This window comes from Monodon monoceros, unplaced genomic scaffold (genome assembly GCF_005190385.1).
Source record: "Monodon monoceros isolate NGI ecotype Baffin Bay Population unplaced genomic scaffold, NGI_Narwhal_1 Super_Scaffold_12, whole genome shotgun sequence".
NCBI lineage: Eukaryota > Metazoa > Chordata > Mammalia > Artiodactyla > Monodontidae > Monodon > Monodon monoceros.
In genome coordinates, this window is record NW_021703768.1 from 139,726,088 (window position 1) to 139,732,867 (window position 6,780).

Consider the following 6,780-nt stretch of genomic DNA (forward strand, 5'->3'; position numbering starts at 1 on the left):
TGGGAAGGTAGGAAATGATTAGTTGCGTTACGATTCCTTCAGACTTTCTCTAGGAAACTCATTAAAGGGCTCTTCAGAAGTGCTTTTCTGAAAAGATGACAAACACATGGCACATGTTCTTCAGAAATTTCAAGGTGTAAGGCCTATGTCTGACTTCTTTCCACAGTGTGAAGACTCAGAGGTGTGTTCAAAAGGGGAGAGACCTTGGTGGCAGTTAATAAATGACATGTAGTATGTCCCAGGCCATGTACATGCACCAGTTTGGGAGGGAAGAGGTCAAACTCAATGTACTCAAGGCTTGGGAGCCATTTTCTTTGGGTTGGCCAAGAAGAGATATTCCATGTTTTTCTTCTAGGAATCAGAGCTAGATGAAGAATTCTCTAAATAACCTACATTTTATAGCTTTTTACACTTTGCAAGAAGTTTCCATAAATATTAACTCATTTGATCTCAACCACTAGGGTAACTAGGTAGGTGGGACATAATTCCCAGAGGAGGCAAAAAGCAGTCAAAACGGTCCAAACTCACTTCAGCTTTCCTGTTGCATGTGTTTATAAACTTTAGGTTCTTTCTCTTTGTCTCACTATCTTTCTCTCCATACCTAAACAGACAGTTTTTAGATGCTTAAACAAGTATATACAATTCCAGATAAAATAGGCTTTGGATATTGTGATAGGAAAGTAAAGGAATGCCAGTTATGAAATCAGTACTCAACATACCGAAGTCTTATATTCTTGCTACAGAAAACCCCAGGATTGGATCTCACTTTTGTACCAACCAATGGAAGAAAGGGAATAGGTGGCATTTTAGTAGTGGTTCTCAAAAAAGTGTGGTCCTCAACCAGTAATATCAGCATCCCTTGGGAATCTGTTAGAATTGGAGATTCTTGGGCCCTACCCCAGACTTACTAAATCAGAATCTCTGAGGGTGAGGCCCAGTCATGTCTAATTTAAGTTCTCCAGATGAATCTGATGTCTACTTAAATTTGAGAACCACTGCGATATAGAATTAGTCCTAAGATAAAAGCAGCTAAACAATTACTTATAAGAGGATTATATTCATGAGATGGGACTTTTTCTATTTCATTGACCTTTGCATTCCTGCCACGTGGAACAGAACCAGGCATATATAGCACACACGCCATAAATTCTTATTGAATCAATAAACTATTCCTCAGGATATCTTATAAAAATTCTTGTAAAGTGGGTACTGTCTAATGTAGCAAACAAATTCTTAGTAATAAATAAAGCAACACATTTCATAGGGGTTTTATAATAAGTCGGGATATAGGCATGAGTGAATAAAACTAATTGCATGAATAGCCAGGACTTTGTAAGCTAGAACAGCTAGTCTCAAACTTGGCTGTTCAAACCCGGCCTGATCATCAGAATTACCTGGAGTGGCCACAATAATTCTGATACATTCAGTAGTCTAAAGTGGGACCCAGGAATGGGAATTTTAAAATATTCTATAAATGATCATTTATATGTGCAAATATGTGTATGTATGTAAACATACACTTCCATACACCCATATACTGTGTTCAAGAATTATGTACTGATTATGTAATTTAAAATGTAATTAAATGTATACATATATTTAATTGGAAAAGTAACATTAGCATCTTTGAAAAGAATTAAATGCAAAAAATTATAAAAGTGAAATTTCCCCCACCCATCTCTCAGGAAGAACAAACATTCACAGTTTGGTAGCTTTTTCTGAACTCAAATTTGTGTCTGTGTTAATACAAAACTATATGCATTTTATTTAAAATAGAATAAATATATATATGTAATAATATATAAATATTATATAAAATATAATAACTAGAATTATTTTAATTTCTTCCGACTTGCAGTTTTTTACTCAGTGTATCTTAAGCAACCTTCCTCACCAACACATAGAATACATAGAGGGCTGATTCTTTTTAATGACTGCACAGTATTCTATAACATGCGTTAACTACATCTTATTTAATAATTTCTCTATAAACATTCAGAGCTACAAATAACAGTATAATAAATAAATTTGGAATTTTTTTTGCTAGAGAGATCCTTTAAGTGGAATTTGGAGTGAAGGGAAAGATATTGAGGACTCTGTTTTTTTTAATAGTGAATTATTAGAATAATTTTAAATCTGTAAAGAAACACAAACTTATGAAAAAAATCAATTTTTATTTATGAAGTATCACAACTAGTAGTTCTAATTTAAGGAGCAGAGCAGGACTCAAAACAGGCCGTCAGGCTTCAGAGTTTGTGAACTAAGCCACTAAGCTGCCTGCTTGCACATTTTTAAACAAAGAACCTCGATTGAACTATTTAACAGTTCTTTTGTATTTCAAAAGTTGGGCTTAAGAGAACATAGCAGTTGTACAAATATCTAATCTTGATATTTTTAAAGTATGTTAAAGAGCTCTCAACAGGTAGATTGCTTAAATGGTTGAAGGGTTAGAAAACAGGGAAGAAAGAAGGAACCCTCAAAGAAATTGGGGTAGTTTTACCTAGGAAACAATGTAACAATCTATATAGAGGCATAGCACAGAAGAAATAAGACCAGATGAATGGTCTGATGATCCACTGTCACAACCTAATTCTGTTTGAGGGAAGAAGATTTATAATGATGAGTTGGTGGGAGTCAACAAAGTTAAAAACAAAATTAAAGTTCTTTTTAGCTCCAGGTTTCATGATTGCAATAAACTAGATGACTGTCATAAACTGGATTAATCCTTGACGTACAAAACATTCTTTTTCCCATCTTTTTTTTTTTTGTGGAAGCCATGAAATCAATTGCAAAAATATAATGCAAATTTAGAACATACAGAAAATACTCCTTTCTGGCAAATTTAATTTCTCATGTTTATATGAATAGAAAAAACAGAAAGAGCTGGCTTCTTTGCCATTATCTGCGATCCATATATTAGAAAGCTTTCTCCACTTTGCTAAGAAAGGCTCAGCAATCTATCCCCTAAAAGCATGAAATTACTGAGTGCTAAGTGGCAAATGGTGTTAGAAGCATAATTGTATTAACTATTTTCTACTTAACAACCTGGAACTTAGATAAAGATCGAAGTTTACATAGTTTTGATGGTGTTTATCAACACCCTGAAGTTTTAGAATGAAATGTTTCCACACCAGTTGACAAGGTTTCCATTTATGAGCAGCCCAATAAGATAGGCTGCTCTTTAGTGTTTATCCAAACCTGCAATTTTGGTGTAAAACTTTCACTTGCAGTGAATGATGGGACTAAAGACAGGTTTGAAACCTTTCCCCACAAATTGCAATTGGCTAAAATGGCACAATTTGGTGGTATCTTATCTAGAGGGAAATGTCAGAAATTAGGCTTCAAAGTGAAAGACAAATGGACACGTGGGCAAATATGAGGCTCCTGAAAACCCCACCTTATACATGTTGTATTAGTAACTAATGTGCCAGACCCCAAAAGGAGATATGTGTTTCACCACATTTTACACTCATTCAGAATAATGAACATGGATTAAGGAAAGCGTTCGGATACTAGAAAGTAAGTTAATATCTTCCACATTTTGATACAGTTGATCACTCTCTCCTTGAAACAACTCCAAACGTGGGGCCTTTCTGAGTACAGGGATCTGTGCAGCTGCATTGGTGAGATGCCCATGAAGCCTGCCGTGCTCTGGCATGTAGCCTTGTTAATGACCCTCCTCCCTTTCTGTATAGACATGATAAATGAAGTAGCAGCCATTCTTACTCTGTCTGGGCTAGCAGTAGCACCACAGTGTGTTTAATTGGGGGACACGGCAGGGCCTCACTCATCCCTGATTTAGGTACCAATCACGTTACATTTTGGAGATTTGAAGTCCTTGAAGGTTGCCTCTCAACCTTGGGTTGAGGCAGTAGGCTAATAGGAAGGGGAGTTTGACTTCCCTGCCTCCTGCAGGGGCTCTGCATCTTCATTTTGCCATGGGCTCTGCAATTTAAAGGCTGAGAAGGGGACCAAGCTTTACATTTCCAAAAAAGAAAACCTCTTAATATGGGACATGGCAAGGAAGCAAGAGTGACAGTGTTCATACCTCAGCCCCTCTCTTCTGCCAATGAGGTAGGGTTTTAATATTCTTTCACTTAAAAAAAAAAAAAAAGACAAAACAGTTATGACAATATGTGACCAATCATTAATTACGGTTGTTGACACATGAGGTTTGCTAAGTCAGTCTGTAATTTTCAGTTTTCTTTCTGGAGGATGTTAGTGGCAGGCAGCAGAGTGGTCTCAGTTGAGTTTGGAGAGGGACGAAGACAGCAGAATATAAAGGGATTTAATTGTCCTTCATATTTTTATAGGTATTTTTCAATTTCTTGGCACATGGACAAAGCCTATAATCACATGCTGGCAAAAAAATTATAGATGGAAATATTTATATAGATAATATATAGCCTGATAGAGTAGATTCACCAAACAACATCCATAAAACCTTTATCCAGAAGAATGGAGGAAAGCTAAATAAATGGACCCTATATAAATCTAAAAATTTCAATAGTTTGAATAGCAAAAATCAAAGTTACTCAACTTTATCTGGATTGGATCAGCAATCTGGATGAAAACCTTTGTATTAAACTTCTCGCACACTAGCCTATGTTCTCATTATGAAATACTTCCTCAGTTTGTTCTGAGTTACTGGGAAGGACACTTCTCCGATACACAGAATGAATCTGGGAAATCAATCTTCAAAGCATGCCCTTGAGCTATCTGTATATGTATAGGTATTAACAAAAGAGGGAGAGGGTTAAAGGTTTTCCTCAACTGTTTATACTCACAGGATACATCCAGTATTATGGCAATGATGCATATTCTTAATAATTTCCAGAATAATTTAATCTGTTTGTTTGAAAGTTTAGATTGTTCTGTGAACATTTTCTTGAAGCAAGGGAATAAGCATCTGTACTTTATACACACATACACACACATGCAAAAATATTTGAATATATAGATTCATATATCCATGATGCCAATTCAAATCCAAAAGATATGCCAAAGTGAGAGCTTATTTTGAGAATTAGAAGCTATGATTATCAAATATAGCATACACAACTTCAAAAGAAATAACCACTTGTCCTTAAATGTCGTAACTACTTCTATGTGTCCAAGTACAAAAGGGTGATTTTTTTAGCTCTCAAAATACATTCTTTGAAAGAAAGGAAATGAATTTCTATAATGATCTTAAATAAGCATATTTGTGAGAACAATTGCTTTGTCTTCTCAGCACACTATTACTGGAAACTAAGAAGCCTTGATTCTTCTCTCTTCTAGTAGTCCTTTTAGACATACACTTTACCAAATAGCAGTGGCTTAAAATACTGTCTTCAGGACTGTCAAAAAAATGACAATATTAAGTGGCTATACACTGATGGTGTATGTTTCTTTGTTCTTAAAAATAAATTCATATTCCTTTTTTTAAACTCAACTAAATACTGAGCAGCTAATACATGGGAATTTTGGCAGTAAGGAGTTCTAATTTCAGCATTGCCTCTTGTGAGGATTACATATGACAATTCAGATAAGACTCTTAGCACAATGCTCGGTACCAATGAAGTCTCACCTTTTATCAGCCTACCTGAACATTTGAGGATACGGTTTGTACCCAGTCTATAGAGCTATTCTAGAAGATCACTAAGAATCTGAAATTATTATAATATAAGCTTGATCTCTAATGGTATATTAGGTAGGATATTCTAAGTTCTGCTGTAGAAACAAACAATCCTCAAATCTCAGAGGACTGACCCAACCAAGGTGCAATTTTTCTCATTCCCAGCGAAGGCCAGTAGAGTCTCTACTGACCATAGTTACCCAGTAATCTAAGCTCGTGGGAACATCTCAAATGAACCCCCAGAAATTTCTTGGCAAGGGAAAGGAAATGCGATGAATTGATCATCAGATCTTAAGGCTTCAGTAAGAAAGCAAGACTCTTTTGGTCCCATGTCTCTGGTCAAAGAGAGTCACAGCCCATTTACCTACTTTCACACAGGGTGGAGGAGTACAAATATGCCCTGGTGACAACTACTATCCCCTTTTAGATTAACTGTGAGGCAGATAATAGGAAATAAAGGTCTTCCCTATTAGATATTATGAACATATGCATCCCTATTAAGTAGGAATTTCTTAATATCTAGGGGGAAATTTTTGCTACCTGCCCCCATAAGAACTGAAAACTTCCTCGTAAATGAATATGACTAAAATCTGTATTTATAATTCCAAAGGAGTCATAAGCAAACTCTGACTAAATATCCAGTTTCTTTACGCCATTTGCCAGGAATTCAGGAAACAGGAAGGACATGATGCCACAGCACATCACTTTGATAATAAAGCTTGGAGAAATGTGATTTTCAAAGCTTGAACCTATCAAACTGATTCCAGTATTTGCCAGCTCCAGTCTCACATATAATTTTTCAACCAGGACAGGATGACAAAAAAAACAAAAAACCAAAAAAAACTGCAGCAAGCAATGTGTCTGAGGTGTTAATATGGAATGCAGGTTCAGTTGCAGATGGGTTTTATTTTAGATGCAATGAGACTGCCACACACAGAAAGGCATTTAAAACATTACCTTAAGCTAAACAAACACCACTTTTCCAAGGTGCCTCATCATTAACCTTGGAATGTTGATATGCCCAGGGACAGAAAAGCAGAAAACAACAAGATGCAAGATGACAGGTTATAGAAAAGGCACAGAATTTCTGATTATGTAGGGATCGTAGCATGTGCAATCTGATTTATATGGATAGGGGCTTGAAGTTGCATTTTGATATCAGT